The sequence below is a fragment of the Lactuca sativa genome, chromosome 4 (assembly GCF_002870075.4).
Source record: "Lactuca sativa cultivar Salinas chromosome 4, Lsat_Salinas_v11, whole genome shotgun sequence".
In the NCBI taxonomy this organism is placed as follows: domain Eukaryota; kingdom Viridiplantae; phylum Streptophyta; class Magnoliopsida; order Asterales; family Asteraceae; genus Lactuca; species Lactuca sativa.
The window spans coordinates 168,753,721-168,779,592 of NC_056626.2; positions in this window are offsets into that span (position 1 = coordinate 168,753,721).

Consider the following 25,872-nt stretch of genomic DNA (forward strand, 5'->3'; position numbering starts at 1 on the left):
CATTTTGATCACTTAATTAATTCTAAATTAAGTCTTGATCAATACTAATTAAATAATATGATTCCATATTAATATATTAGAACTTATAATATATTAATATTAATCATAAATATACTATTCTCAAAAGACTATCCATATAAATTGTGTCGGTGAAGTGCAACCCAAATGGACCATGCCGGGTCGGGTCAAGTACATACCAAATATAGTTATGGACTTAGACATTAATCCAACAGTAACACCCAAAAGAAACATCGAGGCTAGGATCCAACATAATACTCTACAACCTAGAAGAGGAATGTCGTAATCTAGTTGCAAAATATTTGAAGGTAGGTAAATGATGATTTACCAATTTCCACCATTAAAAACGAAATGGAAGTTTAAGTTTTAAATGAATTAAAACTCCTAGATCTTTTGAGATTCATTGAACTTTTTAATGGCATGTTTAAATCTCGCTTATGCCCTACAAGTTGTAACTGGGATGTCAAGGATCACAAATAAGGTGTGAATAACCATACGAATCACGTGGTGCACTCAATGCTAGTATCACCTAATCAATGTGCCGGTTAGCCACACACGCTCCATTGAGCTATGACAAACATTGAGTTACTCTTTGCTACCAATGTCATCCCTAAATTAGTGTGTCGGTTAACCACACACGCTCCAATAACGTTTGACAAGGGTACGAAGTGTAATTCCATGGATTAGCATACAATTTCACATTTTGCCTAAATTAACTATGATTTGGGAATTTGTAAAAGCATTTAGTTACTTTGTACTTCATTATACTTATAATGAAAGGTTTCTGTCCTATCCTACCCGTTCGGCTAACGACCCTCCACTAGTCAAGAGTGTGGTGGGTAAGAGTGGATACCCATTCAATCGTCATTTTATAGGCAATTTCCTTAAACACCCCTTATAGACCAGCTTCGTGGATGAGGCCTACTAATGGTAAGACTGGTTGTTTACTCATACATATATATAATATTTGACTTTTAGTGTTATATATAGTATAGGGTGTATTTTACACTTTTAAATTACTAGGTGGTTCAATTTAATAAATTATACTTTTAATTTAATTAAATGTAAACCAAAACTTTATGGGTTTATTAAATCTCTTTTAATTATACACTTTATATAATTAATAAAACCATAAGGGTGTAAATTGAACTTTTCAAATTACTTGGGTTTTAGAATTTAAAATTTCAAATTAAGACTTTTAATTAATTTTAAAATCCAAAACTTGAGGGCAAGTTTTGAAACTTTTCAACACATTAGGGTTTAACTTATTTAAATTTCAAAACAAAACTTTTAAGTTCAAATTTAAACTATAAAACCTAAAGGGTGAAATTAAAACTTTTTCACAAGATAATTCAAATCTAAATTACAAATAATCAATATTTATCTAATAAAATAAAAGATTATCTAAATTTGACAATTATCTTCAATTTTGGCAAGGATAAACTCCAAATATTGATAAAAATCGGATTTTATTAATATAAAACGTTTTAGGTAATTATCTACAGCCAAAATAGGAAGAAAATCGTGAAATATAGCTGTCAGATCCATGGACTCGCTGAGTCAGGAACTGGACTCGCCGAGTCGACTTGACTCGCCGAGTTCATCCACTGACTCGCCGAGTCAGCAAGGCAGAGGGCAAAAAACTTTGTTTTTCATGCAAAAAAACGATCAATCAAGCATCAAATTCACTAAAAAACAGTCCTAGGCTCTGATACCACTGATGGGTTTTGAGCAATACAACGATCCTATGGTGTACATGCAAACCCTAATAGCTTTTGGATCTAGTTTGTCTAATGAACATGAAATTGAATATCCAAAGCTATAAACCCTAGATCTATCAAATAAGAACTAAAATAAGGGTTTAGTAATTACTTTTGATTGTTATATTGAAATAACAATCAATTCCTTGCTTTGATTGGCTTCAGAAAGCTTAGTGCCTCAAGTGTTGCACCTCTAATGGAGTCACAAACACCACTAATCAACTAGATGAAGAAGGAGAAGAGAGGAGGCACCCAAAAACGTCTAGAAACCCTAAGGATTCAGTTACCAACGTTTTTGGGGCCTAAAGGGTCCTTTATATACTTATGTGGGCTATTAGGTTTTCAGTCAAAACCCTAATGGACAGCTTAAACTCTAAGCAGCCCATGGAACCTTTTGGATAAGGCCATGGACGAAAATATGATGGGCTCCAATCATAATTTCGTTCATCCATTTTTCCTTTAGCATTCCTTAGCCCAATAACTCAATTATCCAATAATTGCAGTCTAGTCCCCTATATTTAATTAATCTCTTTTAGCCACAGAATTAATTCTCAATTAATTCTTGACTAATATTAATTAAACAATATGATTTATCCTTTAATATATTATTCTCATAATATATTAATAAATCATAATTAAACCTTTCTTTCCTTAATTCATCCTACATATTGCTATGGTGAAGGCAATCCAAAAGGACCATGCTCATAATCGGGTCAAGTACATACCAAAATAGTTATGGACTTAGACACTGTAAGTCCCTAATTTGCTAGTGTATCAGTCAGATCCATTTGATGGTGCAGAATCCCAATCAAACGGATGATGTCAGACAAAATAAAAGAGAAGGAGAAGAAGAATTAATATGAATCTTGTATGTATTGATATGAATTATGATCCGGATACAAGAGATTCACACACACATAAAAGCTCCTGTTTCTCTCTGGCCAAAAACTCTCTAGGGTTCATCAATCTCTACTCCTCACCCTAACACCTCTATTTATACTAGGGAACATGGGCCGGATAACTCATGGGCTGTAAATGAGTTTACGGCCGTAAACTCAGCCGTAAACTAGGCAATAAATTAATAAAATATTACATAAAAATAATTGCCCAGAAAAGTAAAGTATAAACCATATTTTGACCCAACAATCTCCCCCTTGGTTTATAGCTTTCTTTTCTTAATTGACCCAACAAGCTCCCCCTAAAAAGTAGTTGGCTCTTCTTGTCAATCTTCAATGAGAGCTTGGCTTTAGCTTTAACTTTCAATTTCTTCACAGCATCAGGATGAACATATGAATCTTCAATGAATGACTTCATCTTGAGCACTTGAGGTTTTCTTCAGAATTTGGCATTGAACGCACACTGGGTGAGGAGGCTTTACGTACTGATTTTTGAAAGATAGTGCTTTTAGCTTGAGAATCTTTAGAGAGAACATCAGAGAGAACTAAACTTCTAGATCACTTCAGCAGGTACAAAGATAGCAGCAGACTGATTGAGGAGGCTTCAATGCAATCTGTCACATAATCTTCAATTGCAGCTTCACCTTGCTTCTGGGGTTGAAGGATTGAATGTTGAAAGAATAATCTTCATTTCTTGCTCCTTCGAATGCGAATTCTTCGATGCTCACGGACGAGGCTTTGGCTCAGAAATCTTCAACACAAACTCCATGAGTCTTATCTATACCTGAAATCACTTTTCAAGACAAAACAAAACTAAAAGAAAACAGAAACAAAAATATTTTTGGATTTTTGATTTTTCTGAACAAGAAATAAAACAGAAATAACACTATTTTTGGATTTTTTAATTTTTCTGATTTTTCTTTGATTTTTTTTATTTTTCTGATTTGTTTTTAATTTTTAATTCTCCCCTAATATTTAAATTAGAAGAAACTATGACAAATTTAACAAAAATAAAATTGATATCTAACATTAAGAGTGATTTGGGATCAAAGTTTTTAGACAGCCTTTATCCACTTGTCGGTACCTTCCATATTCACATCTTTGTCTGGTCGATCGTCAGTATTGTTGTCCACTTAAACACGAAAAATTGTGACAGATTTAGGATATACTATTTGTTACAAGACAAGGTGAACTTAAAAACCTAAAATTTATATCTGATCCTAATATCTTAGATACTATATCTTAAGGTCCATTCATCTGACGATGACCAGGGATATTGTTGTCCACCTAAATTGAGCAGCGAGATCTATAGACAATCTGTATGAGTTCAATTTTAAGTGTACTGGAACGTGTTTCCCGCTTCCTGATATGCCCCAGCCATCAAGAACTTCCAGAGTACTCCTTACACCGGGTGAGCAGACAACCATTCAGAGAGAGAAGAGATTCAGAATTCTATTGCTAACTACTTCAGAGGGGTTGAGAAGAAGAAGGTTGCATATGCTGTGTACCAGGTCGGATTAGAAGTCGCGCAAAGGAGACAGCATATGGCTAACAGATAAGAAGTATTTCATATATATATATATATATATATATATATATATATATATATATATATATATATATATATATATATATATATATATATATATATATATATATATATAACCTGCAGAGAAATAGAGTTGCATATGTTTTGTACCAGGTCGGATTGGAAGTCGCGCAAAGGAGACGACATATGACTAACAGATGGAAAGAAAGAAAATGATATTCTACAGACCTAATTTATCGGAATTTACCAGTTGCCCCATCCAACCGGAATTAAGGACAGAATCCGCACATCGAGGAAAAGTTAAACCACGGTTCCAAGTACGGGTTCAATTAATGTGACGAGTAGATTCCCATATATATCTCCCTGCTCAACCTATCCGAGCGTCGTATTGTCAGGCTGAATGGATCTAACTAAGTCAAGATTTGTCAAGTCTATAAATTTCCTAAGTTCAAATCTCCCTAGTCAAGTCCATTTAAAAATTTTCGTGCCTACCGACGCATCAAACCAGAGCATAGACCCTTCAACTTCGGGTACGTTACGCAAACTCAAGTTGCCTATTATCACTTAATAATATCACTTCCCAAAATATCTCCCTAAAGCACATTTCATAACAAACACATTTTTTTTATTTTCTGATTTTCTGATGTTTTTGGATTTTTTTAAAATTTTCTAATTTTTGTTTTGTTTTTATTTCTCCCCCTAAATTTGTGCATAGGAGAGAAACGAAAGTAAATGCGCAAATTTAAACTATCCTAAAACAAAAATTAGTCTTTAAAGAGAATCAGGTTAAGAAAAACATAGGAGTATTAGAGAAGAAAACGCAAACCATAAGTCACCGACTGAATTTGCATTCAGAAGGTCTGAGAACAGCAAGCATAATCTCAGAACAGATCCAAAAGTTCTTCATATCATTAAGCATTAACCCTGTTTGTGATCTCTTCCTTTCTTCCTTTCCCGCAAAAGGACACATACTCTCAAACAAAATTCCGAGTGTTGTATACTTGAGAGATGCCTCCTATCATGTGCTTGGAACAGCCACTACCAACAAACCGATGTATGATGATATGCCTCCATAGCTGCTCTGACACAGGGCGGGATCAGTTGGTCTTTGGAACCCAGTCCATTTTGAAACTGGGTCGACCTTTGTCATCCTTGCACGATACTCTCTCCCATGACATGTCCTGCTTATCACAAACAGAAGATGTAGAAATATTAGAGTCATTAGTTGATTTGGGAGATTGAGCCTTTGGTACCCATCTATATTTGGGTTTAACCCATTTCTTTTTTGATCCGATGGGTGCCTCGGCACTTGCTTTGGAACTTGAAGCCATCTGCCTAGATGACTTTGACCTAGCCGGTCTTGGTTTTGTTGGGGCATCTCTTGGATTGGACTTCTTGGTCGGCATTCCCTCCTTGCCCTTGGGATTTTGATTCTTGGCCTTGGAAGATTGATTCTTGGTCTTCTGCGCGTTCCAATCAGCATTGTCTGAACGTGACCTTGAGGGGTTTCTTTTGGAGAATCTCCATCTTGGTGCGTTCTGCCACCTTTGTGCATAGTAGGGAACGTATGTGCGATTTGGAAAATTTTGGGCAATGTGACCAGGTGTTCCACAGTGAAAACATGTCTTTTTCTTCACTGTGAAGTTGTTTCTTCTTACCCCTGGTGGTGTATCCATGCCTTGTCTCTTGTTGTTCCCACATGCACACTTGCCACAAGAACTCTGTTGTGTTGGAATTGGTGGCCTGTATTTACCAACGGCATGTTGATTAGAAGCAACAGATTTAGAGTTCAAGGGGTCGTTTGTTTGTTCAGAAGAACTCTCCTTGTTCTCATCCTCTGCTACTTTACCTGCACATGTAACAGAAGCATCAGTATTTTCAACATTAATAACTCCTCCTGACACAAATCGAGCTCGTTTTCCATATCGAAGATGTGGCTCCCTGTCAATTTCTTCTTGTTTCATAGGGATGGATGTGTAGTTATGATTGTAAGGAGGAGGTATACTATCATACCCTAGACCCTTGTGTTGATTGCTTTTAAACTGCATGCTTTGGTCTATCATATTTGCAACCACCTCACTTGAGAAATCATATTTTCTAACATCAAGTTTGGCGGTTTCAAACTTTCCTTTCAAAGATTCAACATCAGCCACTAGCTCAGCATTTTGTTTGACTACATAATCATAGTTTTCACATTTGTTACTGTAGTCTTCCTGAAGTTTCCTAAAGTCCTTGGTTTTTGCTTCTAATTCAGCCTTCAGGGGTTTCAGTCGTTTCCTGAGTTGATATCCTTCATATCTCAGGTCTTCAACTTCTCTTTTAAATACATCAATTTGTTCTCGAAGAAACTTAATCGTATCTTCACATGATTGAGAACATGAAACTTCACATGAATGAGAACATGACACTTCATTGACCGGAAGGTTTACAGAACTCTTTAAAGCGTCAAGCTCTTCAATTACTTCAGCAATACTAAGACGATTAAGATCTTTTGTCTTCTTGATGACAGCTACATTCATATCCCACGATTTTGGAAGTGAATTCAATAGCTTTTTGTTTATCTCAGATTTAGACAAGAAGATCCCAACTATATTCATCTCGGTAGTGAGTGTAGTAAACCGCTGCAACTGAGTTTCGAGCGTTTCTTCAGGGACATAATCGAAAAAGTTGAAATTTTGTCTTAACATATCCTGACGACTCTCTTTCATGTTTTTCAACTCCCTCGTAGACCTTAAAATCAATTAATTAAAAAAAAACAACTAGAAGCAAACGTCAAATTTAAAATGCCTTTTTTTATTTTTTTTATTTTTTTTAAAACAACCTTAAAAGTCAAATTTAAAAAATCAAACTCAAAAGTCGAACTTGAAAAGTCAAACTTAAAAGTCAAACCAAAAAGCTAAATTTGAAAATTTAAAAGTTAAACGAAAGAGTCAAAGTTTAAAATCAAAGGTCAAACCTGAAAGTCAAAATCAAAATTTGAAATAAAAAGTCAAAAATAAAGGAAAAAAATAAAAACAATTTATTATTATTATTATTATTATTATTATTATTATTATTTTAATTTTGGATGAAAAAGGAATTTTAAAATAAAAGGAAATTGATTTTTGGGTTGTTTTTGTCAAATTTCGAAACTTGGAAGCGAGAAAGAGATGTTAAGTTTAAAAATTCGAAGGTAAGAAACAAGGTGTTGGATGGTTGAGTTGGTTAAGCGTGTGTGTTGCTGATCCGGAGGTCATGGCTTCGAAATCTGGCACCCCCCCCCCTTTTTATTGAAGCGCTTGCAGCCAGCTGCTGCTGAGCCGAGCCGACCTCCAAGCCGCGATTCACCAAGCCGAGCCGCAAGTTGCGAGCCGCCACATCCGAGCCGAGCCGTCTTCCACCGAGCCAATCTGCCGAGCCGAGCCGTAAACTCCGAAAACCTTAGCCGTAAATCCGAACCCCGCCGCCGACTGTGAACTGTTTCCGGCCGTAAACTCCGGCCGTGAACTGTTTTCGGCAGTAAGCTCCGGCCGAAAACCCTTCAACAATTACGTGAAAAACAACGATTTTTCGACTTTGAAGCTCCAAAACTCAATCAAAAACCCTTTTTTATGAAAAACACAAAGAACAAACCCCCTTATTTTTGTGAGATATATCCAAAAACGCAAAAATATTTTGAAAATAAGATCAAATATTGCCCCAAAATAGAGTTTACGGCCCAAGAACTCGGTGTTTACGGCCGTAAGCTTGGACCGTAAACACCAATTATTCAGATTCCAAACGAAACAATAAAACCTTTTGACTGATACAACTTGGCTCTGATACCAATTGTAAGTCCCTAATTTGCCTGTGTATCAGTCAGATCCGTTTGATGGTGCGGAATCCCAATCAAACGGATGATGTCAGATAAAATAAAAGAGAAGGAGAAGAAGAATTAATATGAATCTTGTATGTATTGATATGAATTATGATCCGGATACAAGAGATTCACACACACATAAAAGCTCCTGTTTCTCTCTGGACGAAAACTCTCTAGGGTTCATCAATCTCTACTCCTCACCCTAACACCTCTATTTATACTAGGGAACATGGGCCGGATAACTCATGGGCCGTAAATGAGTTTACGGCCGTAAGGTGTTTACGGCCGTAAACTCAGCCGTAAACTAGGCCATAAATTAATAAAATATTACATAAAAATAATTGCCCAGAAAAGTAAAGTATAAACCATATTTTGATCCAACAGACACTAATCCAACAATGTAATCATGTCTAGGGTCAATATAGCCTGATCAACTATGTTTATTCGAGACATGACCAACATGTGTTTGGGAGTGACTGTGGTGTTGCGACAGACCTAAAACTTACCAAGTATCCATACAACAAGATATCGATATAACAAAACCTACAACTAAAAATACTATAGGAGTATTTTACTAGAGTCAAATTCATTGCATAGATTCATTCCCAAGTGTTGCTACTCATTCCTTTTTGAGATAATTTACTTGCGTTAGTAGCTTTTCCTTGTTTATCGCTTAGTAGCACACTTTATCTATCCGATAGGGATATACCTTGTTTCATATCTATTGATTCGAAAGTCTAAGGGACTTACCATCATCTTCTTCCTGATATAGAAAAACATGCCTCCAAAGAAAAGACCCAACAAAAAGAAAAACAATCCTCTGACAGATCCACCTCCACCACCTCCTTAGCTCGATCCCACTATCTTCCAGGAAGTCGTTACTGCCGCTTCGTCACAGATTAACCCGGGCATCTCTGGCAGATCGGGAAGTGGTATCCATACCCAGAATCATGAGGGTAGTCAGGGAAACCAGAAGGAGTGTTCCTATAAAGACTTTATGAACGCAAAGCCTAGATCCTTTGACGGCAATGGAGGTGTCATTTCCTTAACTCGATGGATCGAGAAGATCGAATCGGTCTTCGAGATCTGTGCATGCTCAGAAGCAACTAAGATGAAGTTCGCTGCTTGCACCTTCATAGACAGAGCATTGACCTGGTGGAATAGTCGGGCCAAATCCCTAACCCTGCCAGTAGCAAATGCTATGGGTTGGGAGAGCTTGAAGGAGCTCATGCTTGCTGAGTACTGCCCACGGGGCGAGATGTAGAAACTGGAGCATGACCTATGGAACTTGAAGATGAAGGATTTCGACATTACTGCTTACACTTCTAGGTTTGAAGACCTAGCACTTCTTTGCCCGGGAATGGTCACCCCGGAAAGTAAGAAGATAGAGAGATACATTTGGGGATTGACGCCCCCAACTCAAGGAAATGTCTTGGCTGCCAGGCCAATCACTTTTGACAGCGCCAAGTGCCTGGTGCAGACTCTCATAGATCAAGGAGTTGATCTTGATAAAGTGACAGCCGCTCCCGAACCAGCAAAAGGGAGTGATGAGAAAAGAAAGTTTTGGAAGCAGCGAAAGGGCTGGTCTTCGCAGGAGCCTTCCAAGAAACAACATACGGTGGCAGTTCACACTGCTACTACTCCTGTCGCTGCTCCTACAACTCAAGCACCAACCAGTAGATATATTGGTACCCTCCCTTGGTGCAACAAGTGCATTTATCATCATCGCATTCCCGACCCATGTCGTGAAATGCTCTGCAGAAACTGTGGAAAGAAGGGTCACATGACTCAAGGCTGCAGAACACCAATCCAACCAACCAATCAGGCCTTCGGAGCAGGTGTTGGACAAGCTTGTTGTGGCTATGTGGAAGTCGGGCATTATAGGAGAAATTGCCCCAAGGCAAAAACAATGGGAAACACAGGTAGAGTACTAGCTATGGGGCAAGAGGAGGCAGTTGCTAACCCTACCGCTGTTATGGGTACGTTCCTCCTCGATAACTCTTATGCATGGATTCTTTTTGATTCTGGTGCCGAAAGAAGTTTTTTTAGCCATGCATTCAAAGATCTTCTCAAATGTAAACCTCAACCTCTAACCGAAACATTTACCGTCGAGATGGCTAACGGTGAGAAAGAGAGCACCAACGACATATTCGTGGGTTGTACCCTTACCCTAAATGATCATTCCTTTCCCATCGACCTTATCCCAGTTTCCATAAAAAGCTTCGATGTCATCATTGGCATGGATTGGTTGAGCCCCAATCATGCTGATATCCTTTGTTATGAAATAGCCATTTGTCTCAATCTTGCCTCTGGCGAAACCCTCATGATTTATGGCGATAAACTCAGTTGAAATCTCTGTATCATTTCATGCATCATGGTCCGAAAACTTCTATGAAAGGAGTGTCATGCATTCCTAGCCCATGTCATTAACGAGAAGCAGGGAGTTAAAGGCCTCGAGAGCATCTCTGAAGTCTGCAACTTTCCCGATGTCTTTCTCAAAGAGCTTCCGAGAATCCCTCTCGAGCGCCAAGTCGAGTTTCGCATTGACTTAATCCCTGGAGCTACCCCCGTAGCTAAATCCCCATAACGTCTAGCACCAGCAGAAATGCAAGAGTTATCCAGCCAACTCAATGAGCTGCTCAACAAAGGATTCATCAGACCGAGTTCCTCACCCTAGGGAGCCATGGTTTTATTTGTGAAAAATAAGGATGGATCTTTTCGGAAGTGTATTGACTACCGCGAACTAAACAAGCTCACCATCAAAAACCTTTATCTTGTTCCTCGAATCGACGACTTTTTCGACCAACTTCAAAGAGCTAGCTACTTCTCCAACATAGACCTAAGATCAGGGTACCATCAGTTGCGAGTCCACGAGAGTGATGCTCCTAAGACAGCATTTCGGACTCAATATTGTCACTACGAGTTTGTAGTAATGCCCTTCGATCTAACCAACGCACCGGCGATATTCATGGACCTGATGAATCAGGTGTTCCGTCCATTCCTGGACAAGTTCGTTATCGTGTTCATCGACGATACACTTGTCTATTCCAAAAGCGAGGAAGATCACAGACAGCACTTGAGATTAGTGTTGAAACTCTAAGGATGGAGAAGCTATACACGAAATTCTCCAAGTGCGAATTCTAGATTCGAAAAGTAACCTTCCTAGGTCACGTGGTAAGCGAGGAAGGCATACACGTGGACCCCTCTAAAATCATAGCGATAGAGAATTGGTCAGCACCAAAGACACCCACAAAAATCCGTCAATTCTTGGGTCTCGCTGGCTATTATCGCAGGTTTATCTAAAATTTCTACAGAATTGCCAAACCCTTAACCACTCTGACTCAGAAAGGTGTACCCTTTTGTTGGAGTGAAAAGCAAGACACTGCCTTCCAAACGTTGAAGCAGGCCCTATGCAGTTCACCTATCATGTCTCTGCCCGAAGGGACGGAGGACTTCATTGTCTACTGTGATGCATCCAATTAGGGCTTAGGCTGTGTGCTCATGCAACGAGGAAAAGTTATTGCTTATGCTTCATGACAGCTGAAGGCACACAAGGTCAATTATACAACTCACGACTTGGAGTTGGGAGCAGTGGTCTTCGCATTGAAGATATGGAAACATTACCTCTACAGAACCAAGTGCACTATCTTCACTAACCATAAAATCCTGCAACACATCTTTGACCATAAGGAGTTGAACATGAGACAACGGCGATGGGTAGAGCTACTTAGCGATTACGAGTGAAAAATACGCTACCATCCCTACAAGGCCAATGTGGTGGCGGATGCCCTTAGCTGGAAAGAATGCTCAGGTCGTAGACTGAAGGCACTGACAATGACTATCATTCCCATTTATCCGCGCAAATCTCAGAGACTCAGCTAGAAGCCTTAAAACCAGAGAACGTGACGGGTGAAGCCTTGAGACGAATGGAAAAGAACTTAGAAATCAAGGGAGACGGAGTCTATTATTTTATGAACTAGATCTAGACCCCAAAGTTCGGTGGTTACAAAGAGGTTGTCATGAATGAAGCTCACAAGACTAGATACTCCATTCATCCAGGTTCAGACAAGATGTACCTCGATCTCAAGAAATTGTATTGGTGGCCAAACATGAAAGCAGAGATCGCTAACTTCGTGGGCAAGTTCCTGACTTGAGCCAAGGTGAAGGTTGAGTATCAGAAGCCCTCAGGTCTGCTCCACCAGCTGGATATACCTGAGTGGAAGTGGGAGAGGATTACCATGGACTTCATCACTAAGTTACTCAAATTACCGAGTGGGTAAGATACCATCTGGGTAATAGTCGACCGATTGACTAAAGTTGCCCACTTCCTGCCAATCAAGGAAACTTTCAAAATGGAGAGGCTCATGCGAATCTACATCTAAGAGATAGTCTGACTACATGGCGTGCCGGTATCCATTATCTCCAATCGAGATAGCAGATTTACCTCGAGATTATGGTAGTCACTGCAAAAAGCTATTGGAACTAAGCTGGATATGAGCACAACTTACCACCCTCAGACAGATGGGCAGAGTGAGAGAATCATCCAGACCTTGGAAGACATGTTGAGAGCATGTGTCATCGACTTTGGTAAGTCATGGGACACCTATTTGCCCTTGGTTGATTTCTCCTAAAACAACAGTTATCATACCAGCATCAAGGTTGCGCCTTTTGAAGCCCTGTATGGTCGTAAGTGCAGATCCCCTCTGTGCTGGGTTGAGGTGGGCGACATGCAGCTAGCCAAGGGGCAAGTCCCTGATAGCACTCTCACTGGCCCAAAGTCAAACACATAAACTACGTACAAAGTCAAACACATAAACTATGTTAGATTTAGTTTATCCATTATTATCTATAGATAACAAGAGTATCTTACTATATAATTATTTTGTGTATAATTATTTATAGTCTACACCGTATACAAACGATTTCGAACTCTAGAACAACACAACAACATGTAAACTAGTTAATATAGGATTGTGAGACCTATCTTCATGGTACCCCTCGGGGTACCGGTAAATCCTCACCTTTAGTATAACCAGAGTCTCCTGGAGGGAGAGCGTGAAATTTGTGAATAGAGTTATTCGCGACCGACAATCCCACACCTAAACTGTTAGCTACAGTTAGGCAGGCAGGCCTGGGGTGACAAATTCTGTAATCATACGACGCTTGAAGAAACGTTAAGGAGGTCATCAGTCATTTAGCATGGTTATACGACTCACAATAAGTATAAACTACCCTTTGTTTACGGGATTTTCCTTCTTCAATAGTTTTATTTTAATTAATAAGACAACCTACTTACCACACTAGAGGGTATTCCAGGGATACAACCTTTGGTTTTATTTTAAGAAATAAAACTACCTTACTTACTGGTGGTAGCCAGGGTTTTCAAACGTAACATGCCTTACTTACTGGGGGTAGCCAGGGTTTTTCGATACAAATGATAATTTACTTATAATGAAAAGAAATCATTTGTACAAATCCAGTGACTAGTTTCCAATACAAAAACATGCTTATGAACTCACCAGCTTTATGCAGATACGTTTTCAAAACCACTTGTATCCTCAGGGCAATAATAAACAGGTTCCCTTGCCAGCTTTTGGAGAAGACGGAGCATGTTAGAGTGGCGTGTCTACTTTTGTTATATACTGACGTGTACAAACTATGTTTTCAAACGGATGTAAATATTCATATTTTAATATAATGGTTGTGCTTACTTTGATTGCTATGATATGATTGTTGTGATACTACGCATGACGTCACCCACCCCTTGATGTTTCCGCCGTTTGTTTCAGACGATTCGGGTGTGTGACAGTATATGTCAAACATACTTGGCTTTTATAAACTTTATACAATGATATTCATTATGCCTACTGACTTAACCACAATTAACTTAGGGTTGAGAGCTATTCACAAACGTTTTAGTTAAGGGCTTTTTAGTGAGACGTTATTCATTAGCTGATTTTAAATATTTAGCATACCCATAACACTATAACCGTTAATCGTTGAAGCGAGATACATATGTATAGATCTATACGGGGTTGACATCCCTACCTGCGGTTTGAAGCGGGTGATAGATGTCTACAAAATTTACTACAACGTCCAATGAAGTGTTGTAGGGGGTACACTAAGTCACATAGCTCGGTTATAGGACTTACTACAAACATTAACTAGAATATCTCTCTCTCTCTCTCTCACTACAACCATGGGCTTAGTTGCATTCAAATATATTTTAAGTATGGAATTACTTATGTAACTTAACAGTTTGGTTTTATAGGATATTTAAACATTTGTTACAAACACAATTTTAAGTAAGAATTTACTTATACAAAAATACATGATGGTTTTTAAAGACTCATCTAAAACACTGTTTTAACTATTTTTATACATACAAAGAAAATACTTTTTAGACTTATTAAAAGTATTAATGTTGTTAGCAGGTAACCCATAACACTCAACAACCTTGTGTTGATCCTTAAAATTACATGTATACTCAGGAAATCACTAAAGAGACATACAACACGGATTTGATTACAGGTGACCTAGTTTACTTGTTGCTGTATTATATGTCTTTTAGTTAAGGCAATTCATGTATTATTATTATTTGTAAAAACTTTGTTTTCAAACATCAAGATGGAATGTAAATGCTATTGTTTTACTTGTCTATATATTCAATTTACCTGTGATGCATGAACTTAGTCGCATAGTCTGGCATGTTCCGCCGCCTCGATCAGGGGTGTGACAGATTGGTATCAGAGCTAAATTGGCTATAGAGAACCTGTATCCTCGAAAGAGGAATAAAACTATAGAAACTAGCTTATAATAAAAGTATTATTAATATTAATTACACTACTTCTTGGCTACTTACGGTATGGGGAATTTGGTTTGAAATGTCGTTTGGGTTGTTGGATTCAGAATGGCTTACTTGCTAAAATGGTCCTACCCTCTGGTGTTTCCTGTCTAGAACTCGTCTGTACTCGATAGTATAGGAGTACAAAACAAAATTTAATAATACTGCAAACCCCACCAACAATAATATAGAAGAGTTATATATACTCGGACCCGTTATGAGAACACATATTAAAACTCTAACATGCGTCCAACTAAAACTACCAACTGGACCATTTAGGTCAAACGTCTTAACTAAAGTTAGTACCGTACATAATTCAAACCATAAATAAACCTGGAACGTACGCCTATGTTATTTATGGTCGGGTGGGTGAACAACCAACCTTGAGCAAGGAGTTTGACAGACTACAATGGTTGAAAGTTTTAGAGATTGAAGGATCTTCTCAAGATTCGCTGCAGAAACTTAGTAACTTAAAAACCTTAGAAACCTTCTACTTTTGTTATATACTGACGTGTACAAACTATGTTTTCAAACAGATGTAAATATTCATATTGTAATGTAATGGTTGTGTTTACTTTGATTGCTATGATATGATTGTTGTGATATTACGCATGACATCACCCACCCCCAGACGTTTTAGTCGTTTGTTTAAGACGGTTCGGGCGTGTGACAATATATGTCAAACATACTTGGCTTTTATAATCTTTATACAATGATATTCATTATTCCTAGTGACTTAACCACAATTAAGTTAGGTTTGAGAGCTATTCACAAATGTTTTAGTTAAGGGCTTTTTAGTGAGACGTTATTCATTAGCTGATTTTAAATACTTAGCATACCCACAATACTATAACTGTTAATCTTCGAAGCGAGATACATATGTATAGATATATACGGGGTTGACATCCCCACCTGCGGTTTGAAGCGGGTGATAGGTGTCTACAAATTTTACTACAACGTCCAATGAAGTGTTGTAGGAGGTACACTCAGTCACATAGCTTGGTTATCGGACTTACTACAAACATTAACTATAATATATCTCTCTCTCTCACTACAATCATGGGCTTAGTTATGTCAGTTAACAGTTTGGTTTTAAAGGATATTCAAAGATTCGTTACAAACATAATTTTAAGTAAGAATTCACTTATACAAAAAATACATGATGGTTTTTAAAGACTCGTTGAAAACACTATTTTAACTATTTTTATACATACAAAGAAAATACTTTTTAGACTTATTAAAATAATTAATGTTGTTACAGATAACCTGTAACACTCAACAACTTTGTGTTGACCCTCAAAATTACATGTATACTCAAGAAATCACTAAAGAGATATACAAGACGAATTCGATTACAGGTGACCTAGTTTACTTGTTGTTGTATTATATGCCTTTAAGTTAAGGCAATTATTGTACTATTATTATTTGTAAAAACTTTGTATTCAAACATCAAGATGGAATGTAAATGCTACTTTTTTATTGTTGTGCTTGTGCATTATATTCAATTTACCTGTGATCCATGAACTTAGTCGCATAGTCTGGCGTGTTCCACCGCCTCGGTCTGGGGTGTGACAAATTGGTATCAGAGCTAAATTGGCTATAGAGAAACCGTATCCTTGAAAGATGAATAAAACTATAGCAACTAGCATATAATAAAACTATTATTAATATTAATTACACTACTTCATGGCTACTTATGGTACAGGGAATCTGGTTTGAAATGACGTTTGGGTTGTTGGATTCAGAATGGCTTAATTGCTAAAATTATTATTTAACAATTTACCATATTGTTACGAATAAACTAGTATAAAAAAATTTCATATACGTATTATGGTTATTTTATCATGAAATAACCATTTCAAACAACATATACTACACGTTACAAAATTATATGATTTTTATGTGACATTGCATGTTATAACAAGCACGCTATGAAACTTTGTAGTATTTCAAAGATTTAACTATTACTAAGCAGATTATTTGTATATTTAATTACACAACATTTATAAATGTACATATGTTCATTAATTTGAAACATTCATTTTTATAAAAGCAAGCACATTACACTTTTACATATATGTCAAACATACTCGGCCTTTATAAACTTTATACAATGATATTCATTATGCCTAGTGACTTAATCACAATTAAGTTAGGGCTAAGAGCATTTTCACACACGTTTTAATTAACGGCTTTTTAGTGAGACATTATTCATTAGCTAATTTTAAATACTTAGCATACCCACACTATTGTAACCGTTAATCTTCGGAGTGAGATATATATATATATATATATATATATATATATATATATATATATATATATATATATATATATATATATATATATATATATGTATATGTATAGATTTATACGTGGTTGACGTTCCCACCTATGGTTCGAAGCGGGTGATAGGTGTCTACAAATTTTACTACAATTTCCAATCAAGTGTTGTAGGGGCTACACTCAGTCACATAGCTCGGTTATAGGACGTACTACAAACATTAACTATAATATCTCTCTCTCTCTGACTACAACCATGGGCTTAGTTGCTTTCAAAACTATTTGAAGTATGGAATTACTTATGTAACTTAACAGTTTGGTTTATAGGATATTTAAAGATTCGTTACAAACACAATTTTAAGTAAGAATTTACTTATACAAAAATACATGATGGTTTTTAAAGACTCATCTAAAACACTGTTTTAACTATTTTATATGTACAAAGAAAATACTCTTTAGACTTATTAAAAGTATTAATGTTGTTAGCAGGTAACCTGTAACACTCAAAAACCTTGTGTTCATCCTCAAAATTACATGTATACTCAGGAAATCACTAAAGAGCATACAAGACGGATTTGATTACAGGTGGCCTAGTTTACTTGTTGTTGTATTATATGCCTTTTAATTAAGGCAATTCATGTATTATTATTATTTGTAAAAACTTTGTTTTCAAACATCAAGATGGAATGTAAATGCTATTTTGTTTATTGTTGTACTTGTCTATGTATTCAATTTACCTGTGATCCATGAACTTAGTCGCATAGTCTGGCATGTTCCGCCGCCTCGATTGGGGGTGTGACAGATTGGTATCAGAGCTAAATTGGCTATAGAGAACCCGTATCCTCGAAAGAGGAATAAAACTATAGAAACTAGCTTATAATAAAAGTATTATTAATATTAATTACACTACTTCTTGGCTACTTACGGTATGGGGAATCTGGTTTGAAATGCCGTTTGGGTTGTTGGATTCAGAATGGCTTAATTGCTAAATTGGTCCTACCCTCCGATGTTTCCTGTCTAGAACTCGTCTGTACTCAATAGTATTGGAGTACAAAACAAAATTTAATAATACTGCAAACCCCACCAACAATAATATATAAGAGTTATATATACTCGGACCCGCGATGAAAACACTTATTAAAACTCTAACATGCCTCCAACTAAAACTACCAATTGAACCATTTAGGTCAAACGCCTTAACTAAGGTTAGTACCGTACATAATTCATACCATAAATAAACCTGGAACATACGCCTATATTATTTATGGTCGGGCGGGTGAACAACCAACCTTGAGAAAGGAGTTTGACAGTCTATAATGGTTGAAAGTTTTAGAGATTGAAGGATCTTCTCAAGATTCGCTGCAGAAACTTAGTACCTTAGAAACCTTATATCAACCTCAAAATAACATATACATTTTAAAAATACTTAAAAATCTAGGATAACGTTCAGAATTTTCCTAGTTAGCCTAAACCCGTAGAAGAACAAAGAACCAATAGCTCTGCTACCATCGTGGCAGAGAAACCCATAGTTCCAAATTGATTATTCAGTAGTCTCCAAACTTCTCTCAATCTTTTGAAATCAGTAGGATTTCAATAACTCACTATGACTTGGAAATCTATAGGATTTCTAGAATCACTCATTCTCTAGAATTTGAAACCTTACCATGAAAGGATCGGAGGTGGCTGCTTACACCTCCCGATTTAACGACCTCGCAAACCTTTTCTTGTGAATGGTGAAACCAGAATATAAAAATACCGAAAGGTACATCTAGGTATTAGATTCACCAGTTCAAGGTTTGGTTACTACATCCAAACACACTACCTTTGATAGTGCTAAGCAATTGAACTATCAATAACCGAGCAGTGTATCCGTCAGGGTACCATAACCCTACAAATAAAAAAAATAGATTGGGAATACAAAAAGGAAGTCCCATGGAAAATCATAAAGGAACTTCAATAATTTCAAACACAATACAAAACCTATGGAGGTGTACGTCGTAATCACAAACACTCCCATTCCATCAAAGCCATACCCTGGGAATTTACCCCATTGTACCAAGTGCAATTTCCACCATGTCGGATATTATATGGTCTGCAACATCTGTAACTTAATAGGTCACACCTCTAAGTTTTGCAGAAAGGCCTTGAATGACACAACCTCAACCACTGCTACAAGAGAAAGCCATTTAGCCAGGACATTTCAAGTAGGACTACTCGAAATGGAAGAACCAGGGTTGCAAAAGGAAGAGCATTTGTGATAAGTACTAGAAATACTCGCCAGGAACCAATTATGGTTACTAGTACGTTTCATATCAACAATATTTATGCTTCAACATTATTTGATACTAGTGTCGATAGAAGCTTTATTTCCCATCAGTTAGAAGCATAATTAACCATAAATCATGAAAACTTAATGAAGCTTACACAGTGAAAGTAGAAAACAACCAATTCGAAAGCACCTTATAAATAATCATCAATTGCCTTCTTATCCTAAATAACCACATCCTTTGCGTCAACTTAATACCTATGACCACCACTGGAAGTTTTGATGTGATCATCGGAATGGATTGGTTATCACTTCATGGAACAGAGATTTTATGTTATGAAAAATACTTCTGACTACTTTTACCCAACAACAAAGCCCTCGTGATTTACAGAGATAAATTAGGAAAGAACCCAAGAGTCATCACTTGCATGAAGGCAAGGAAGCATTATAGAAGAGATGCTTCACTTTCTTGGCCCACATGGAGGATATGCAAGACAAGGGTAAGGAAATCAAAGACATACCACAAGTGTGCGATTACCGGGACATATCTCCAGATGATCTAACTGGAGTACCTCCAGTCAGACATGTCGAATTCTGAATCGACCTAATCCCGGGTGTAGCACCAGTGGCAAGATCTGTTTATCGTCTGGCTCCATCGGAAATGCAAGAACTATCCAGTCAAGTCCAAGAACTTCTTGAAAAAAGGATTTATCTGGCGAAGCTTATCTCCATGAGGAGTTCCAGTATTTTTTCCCAAAAAGTAGGATGGATCGTCCAGGATATGCATCGACTATCGAGAGTTGAACAAACTCTCCATTAAGAAATAACATCCACTCCCGAGAATTGATGACTTGTTCGACTAGGTACAAGGACCCTACTACTATTCAAAGACCGATCTAAGATTCGGCTACCATCAACTCAGAGTGCAAGAAACAGGCATTCCAAAGACAACAATCAGGACTTGTTCCAGTCACTATGAGTATTTGGTTATGCTATTAGGATTGAACGACAACGCCAACCAAAGTACGCTATTTCTTAGGGTTACAGGCTACTATCGAAGATTCGCCAAGAACTTCTCAAATATAGCCAAGCCTCTCATTGCTCTAACCCAGATGGATAAGAAATTCGATTGGGGAGAAAGCCAAAGTCTGCCTTCCAAAGATTAAAATAAATTGTTGTACATTGCACCAATTTTGTCTCCTCCAGAGGGAACAGAAGACTTTGTAGTATTCTGTGATGCCTCATACCAAGTGTTGAGATGCATGATGATGCAAAAGAATAAAGTCATTGCATACATATCCAGACAACTTAATCCAAACAAGACCAACTATATTACCCATGACCTAGAGTTGGGAGCTATATTGTTTTCCTTAAAGATTTAGAGACACTATCTCTACGGAACGAAGTGTGTCGTGTTCACCGACCACAAAAGCTTCCAACACATCTTCGACTAGAAATTGCTCAACATGAGACAATGAAAGTCTGTAGAAATGATAAATGATTACGAATTCGAATTTCGTTATCATCTTGGTAAGAAAAATGTCGTAACATACGCTTTAAGCAAGAAAGAGCGAGCAAAGCCTCTTCATGTAAAGGCTCTAACCCTAACCATCTACTCCAATCTCACCATCCAAATTCGAGATGCTTAGCTGGAAGCACACAAACCCAAGAATATTGTGGAAGAAAACCTTTGAGGAATTAACAAACAGTTCGACCTCAAGGAAGATAGAACGCGAATATTTCAAGAACCGGATTTGGATCCTAAAGTTTGGTGAAGTCGGGAGTCTAATCCTAGACAAAGCTCTCAAGACACGATATTCAATACATCCCGGATCAGATAATATGTATCTAGATTTCAAGAAACTTTATTGGCGGCCCAACATAAAGCCATAGATTTCCATCCATGTTCGTAAATGCTTGACTTGCTCCAAAGTTGAGGCAGAGTACCCGAAGCCATTTGGTCTACTACAACAACCGTTAATCCCAAAAAGGAAGTTGGAACAAATAACCCCAGACATCATAACAAGGTTTCCAATAACTTCAAGCGTATGACACCGTATGGTTGACCGTTCTATTAAGTCTGACCATTTTCTAGCCATCAAAGAAACTGACAAGATGTAGAAACTCAATAGGACATATCTCAAGGAGATAGTCACACTGCATGGTGTGCTAATATCAATCATCTTTGGAACGAGATAGCAGATTTACTTCCATATTTTCACAATCATTGCAAAAGGTTCCTAGGAACCATACTCGATATGAGTACATCATACCATCCTCAAACAGATGGAAAGAGCAAAAGAACAACACAGACTCTAGAAGATATACTCCTTGCGTGGGTGATAGACTTCAGCAATTCATGGGATACACACTCGCTACTAGTCGAGTTTCCATATAAAAATAATTATCACACTAACAAAAAGGACGCTCCATTCGATACCTTGTACGGACGTAAATGTTGTTCTCCGATATGCTGAGCAGAAGTTGGAGACACTCAACTAGCTAAAAAGCATGTTGTAGATACTCCAATCAATAGACTGGAGATCATTAATGAAACAATATAGAATATCGTTCAGATAAAGGAACGACTAAAGACCGCACACAATCATCATAAAAGCGACGCTGACACAAGATGCAAACCATTAGAATTCAAAATAGGAGACCGTGTCCTACTAAAGGTCGCAATATAGAAAGGTGTCATTAGATTTGGAAAACGAGGTAAACTAAAACCCTGTTACATCGAACCTATTGAAATCCTGGCAATGGTTGGTCCCGTGGCTTACAAACCCAAGTTACCTTAAGAACTCAGTAAAGTTCACGATACCTTCCATGTGTGTAATCTCAAAAAGTGTTGCTCTAACAAGAACCTTGTCATTCCTTTGACTAAGATCCTAGTCAAAACTAAACTTCAATTCGTGAAGGAACCAGTGGAGATCATGGATCAAGAAATCAAAAGCTTCAAAAAAATTTGTATTCCTATAGTAAACGCCCAATGGAACTCTCATAAGGAGCAGAAGTTTACGTGGGAACATGATGACCAAATGAAACAAAAGTATCCACATTTTTTCGTTGGTGCTCCCTCCGTTACTAGAATGAAATACTAGTAGAACAAATGATAGCGAAACAAAATATTCTAGAACATAATAATTTAAGGGATGAAATTCCCTTAACAGGGAGGTAATGTGACATCCCGGATTTTAGGTTAAAGATTGTGAACGTTGAAGTTCACAATGAGTCTCTTGGTTAATTAACTCATTGAATTTTAGTACACCTAATAGAAAATAAATGAGATATTTCAACTATTCTAAGATAGCAAATGGTATCTTATTTCTAAAAATGTAATTCGACAAACAAATTAAACAGCTCAAACTACAACCTTGGGAATGCGTCTGAAAAACTAAAATTTTGTATTAAGCAGTTGTGAGCAATACAAACACTCTTGTCTCATAGTGCGTGTTTCCTTGATTCCGAAAATATAAAGAACGTCCAAAATAGAGTGTGTATGCAAATGATACGACCATTTTAAGAACTCAAAACCAATATAATACTGTTTTTTGTAAAAATCGCTAAAACCGTTTCTATCTGTTGAGGGACTTGCACACCTCAAATGGAAATTCCGAAAGCATTTATGGACTCGGGTCATAGTCTATTTATTTAGTTTCATACTTAGAATCTTTTAGTAAAAATATTTATAAAAGAAAACATCACACGTTTTCAACTTAGTTAAACGCGAAAGGTTAAACGTTATTTCAGGAAGATCAGTATAACAAAATTCAATTCCGACTGCATTTTTGAAATCACCACGACATGAACATTAATCAGACTTCAGAGGCCAAGGTTATAAGCATAATCTGCCGATTCGGCCTTTGATGGGTCTCGGGTCTTATTTAGAAGGTTGTAGGGCTTGGGTGTGGAGCTGGGAGCGTAGGGTTTCTCATCACCTTTTCGTGGATATGAAGTTCATAGGGAATAGACTTAGAATGAAGAAGTTATAGTACTTTGAAGATATTGGCATTATTAGTCCTTAGTTAAGAAAACTGGCAAAGAGATCCCATGCATGCAAGATGGCCAGCTCAAGAGTACACCCAACGTAAGCGGGGGTACGCCCAACATAGAGGGGATAAGTGGTTGCGGGTGTTGGAGGCGTATGCTCAGAGTCCCTAAACCGTAATTTTTAGGATGTGCCACTATATAAAGAACATTATACCCTCAAGGGTCAACCCCCTTCTCTTAGGTTGGAAGGCTTTGTGAGAGCATTTTGGTGTTTTGGATCCACCCTTCAAGGAAGCAAAGGTCAAGGCAAGGTGTTGGTGCAGAAGAGAAGTTTCAGATCTAGGATTTCTACTTCACTTCAAACCTTTTCAAGGTATAAAGTCATGAGCTTGATGATTAATCTCTTAGATCTCTCTTAGGATGAGTTTATGAACTCTTTTGGTCCCAAGAATGGACCTTTATGACTCAAGCATGTTCCAGGGTTGCCACCCTTAGTATTATATGAGTCCCATAATTAGTAAAGTTTCAATCTTTAGGGCTTATTTGTGGCCATGCATGAGATCTAGCCCCTTTTCATGGAAGTTGTCACATTTCAAGTTTGGGCTCATTTGGTGGATTGTAACCCACCATGTAATTAACTTTATGGATTAAGATGTCGAAGAGGACTTGGATCTGTATTTGTAGCCGTGGAATGGGTTATTAAGCACTTAATGGAAAAGTAGCTTAACAGAGAGGTATGATTGGCGTACATACAATTACATGTAGCGTACACAACCTTCAACCAGTACGCTTAGCGTACAAGGGAGTACGCCTTGCGTACTTATCAGTTATGGGCTTGGAGTGTTTTGGACCTCGGGTTGGGCCGGGCAGTGGACTTTGGACCTTTGGGCCTTAGTGGACCATCAGAAGTGTGATGTTGTGGGCCAGGAATATGTTTGGGCTTAGGGTAAGGCCCATTAGAGGGATTCAACCCAATTTATCAAATTGGGTCATTAGTGGACCACTAGTGGGCTTCGAAAGCCTACCTAGTGTTGGGCTTTTGTTTTGGGGACTAGGCCAGGGGTAGAATGGTCATTTTACCCCCATTCATGGATTAAGGATTATGGTATTGGGGCCCACTTTCCAATTAGGTATGTTGATCGGTATTGATAGTTCGAGGAAGGGGACAGGGCAACAGCTAGGGATTTCTTTCAGGAAGCTTTTGCATTCGAGGTGAGTTTTCTCACTATACCAATGGGTCGAAAGCACCAAGGCTGGCCCATTTTGTGATAGTTGGTAGACTTGACGTGTAGAGGTGTGTGGCTTATTTATGCATTGATACGTGGTAGAGATAGACTTATGGATAATGGTAGAGATAGCCTTATGGCTAATGGTAGAGATAGCCTTATGGCAAATGGTTGAGATAGCCTTTATGGCTAATGGTAGAGATAGCCTTTATGGCTAAGGGTAGAGATAGCCTTTGTGGCTAATGGTAGAGATAGCTTTATAGCTAAATGATATGTGATATGTAGTAGAGGTAGCTTTTATAGCTAATTGATATGTACTATATGGTAGAGGTAGCTTTTATAGCTAATTGATATGTATTAAGTGGTAGATGTAGCTTTTATAGCTAATATGATATGTGGGTTGTGTGGGGTATGCTCTGGGGAACTCACTAAGCATTAGTTTACAGGTTGTGGATTTGTTTCAGGTACTTCAGGTTGCAAGGGCAAGGGCGAGGCGTGATGGCGCGACGTACACTCTCTCTCAGACGTTTTTACGGGACACTCTGATGTTGGAATAAAAGTTGTATTTGACTTATGTTTTGAAAACAATTATAACTGGATTTCTTAATGTATGGAAATATTTTTGATGATTCCAAAATGAAAATTTTCTGTGAAAAATTGGGTAGTTACAAGTTGGTATCAGAGCCTTGGTTTGAGGGATTTGGGCACACTCTCGGGTGTGTCAGGACTCAAAATAAGGAAATGGTAAATTTGTTTTCAAAATAAAATGAAAAAGATTTTAAAGAAAGAAAAAGATGAGAGTGCAACGCACGTGATCAGTCGAGTCAAGTAAGTAGTTCCCCAATGTGTTAGCCATGTTATACTGATATTTGAGCTTTGATGATCGTATGGAACTTGCTATGTGTACGATTTTAAAATTGTATACAGTTAGGAACTTATAGCCTCGGAATGATTGATTTGGCCTTATTTTTGGTTCCTCATATGGTTGTGGTCCTAAGGTAGAATCTTTTATTCGAAAGTCTATTTGATCCTTTTCTATGTATAATTTGCATGCATAAAGGCAACATGTTATTATTGGTCTGATTGATGTGAGTAGAGCAAACGGCCTGGGGTTTGATATATGCGGTAGTTTGTGGGATATGGTTTAGTTTTGGGAAGAATTGGAGTTATCAGGTAGAGCATTGGAGAAAGGTATAGGT